At 38.8% G+C, this 1539-nt stretch overlaps 1 pseudogene; it reads right to left on the reverse strand.

The window, feature by feature from the left end:
* Positions 1-378: 378 nt before the first annotated feature.
* On the reverse strand, positions 379-665 carry LOC132023894 (small ubiquitin-related modifier 4-like; annotated as a pseudogene).
* Positions 666-1539: the final 874 nt, after the last annotated feature.

Genomic DNA, 1539 nt, shown 5'->3' on the forward strand with positions numbered 1-1539 from the left:
TTTTTGTGTGTATTAAAGACTGAAAGCAAAATAACTTACTGGAATACAAAGATAAGAGCTGAATGAGTGTACCACGAATGGAGAAAGGGGCTATTCCCACAGAAGCAGTATTTTTCTCCATTCTGTCTCCATCTGATGTTGATCAAAACACATCATTGGCCATTTATTAAACAACAACAACAAAAGCCAGTATGCTTATGCACATGCTCCAAATACTTTACATACAACAAAAAAATCAGGAGGGGGGAAATGAAAGAATAGAGAAAACTGTATTACACAATATGATCCTAGTGAGGATATGGTAGAACCTAATTGCAGTTCTACTTTCTTCTTAGTCTGGAGGAACAGAGTTCTGGAAAGAAGTAGCAGATTCCCTTTTTAGTAGACACCTCCCACCCCCTCCTGGAACACATCAATTGTTATCTTCCTCATCCACTTCCAACTGTGCAGGTCTGTCTGTTTCATGGATTGGTTGCCCGTCAAATCAGAATCTGATCTGCCTCATTGACAACCCTTGCCATGCACAATAGGTTGTCATCATTTACTAAGTGGCATATGCCTCTTAATCCTAAACAGCACTACAGAACCATCCTGCCCCCTACCTTCAAGTTATTATGATTGTAGTTCTCAGTTCTGACTTATTCCTTGGGCTCTTCATTGGCCATGGTAAGTCCTGAGGTCTCTTCGGCTGCAGCTTCACAAAGAAAGGATCAGGTTGGCACTGAACAAGCACAAAGCAGCCCCCCAAGAGGAGCAGATGGAGGGTGGCAGTGCTCAAAAAGCATTTTCTGAAATAAAAGATAAGTCTTTAGAACTTACTAGAATTTATTTAAAACCTACCAGACCAGGGCAGGAGAAGATCTTTATCATGGGGTTTATTTCTAATTGAATTAATTGCAAAAGAGCTGACACTTAGCCAGAGAAGTCTGAAACTCCCAGGTAACTGAAATACTTATGTAAGATAAAACTCTTAGCAGGGAAAGGCTTCCCAATACAGCCAAAGAGCAAGAACTGCTCTTTTTATGTCAAAAAAGAATAAAAGACTTGGGAATGAATTTAACAAAACAAAATGTCTACTCAGAAAACTATAAAACATTGTTGAAAGAAATTAAGGAAGATCTGAGAAGATCTCCTTAATTTAGATCTCTCTAAATGAGAGATCATTTAGATCTCTCTAAATGAGAAGATATCTTGTGTTGGAGGATCAGAAGACTCAAGATGTTGTCAAGATGTCAGTGTTCCCTGTAGTGATTCATGGCAAAGTCATTCACTGACATCCCCATCAAAATTCTAGCTGGGTTCTTCGCAGACATTCACAAGAGGATCCTAAAATTCACAGGGAAACACAGGAGACTTAGAAGAGCCAAACATTCTTGAAAAAGAAGAACAAAATTAGAGAACTCATTTCTGGAAACAAAAACTGGTTTTAAATCTACAGGAATCAAGACAGTGTGTTACTAGCATGCAGACAGACATATAGGTCAATGGGAATAGATACATTTGCAGTTAATTGATTTTCAATGGGTCCAAGGCCATGAG

The sequence above is a fragment of the Mustela nigripes genome, chromosome 8, assembly GCF_022355385.1.
Source record: "Mustela nigripes isolate SB6536 chromosome 8, MUSNIG.SB6536, whole genome shotgun sequence".
Taxonomy (NCBI): domain Eukaryota; kingdom Metazoa; phylum Chordata; class Mammalia; order Carnivora; family Mustelidae; genus Mustela; species Mustela nigripes.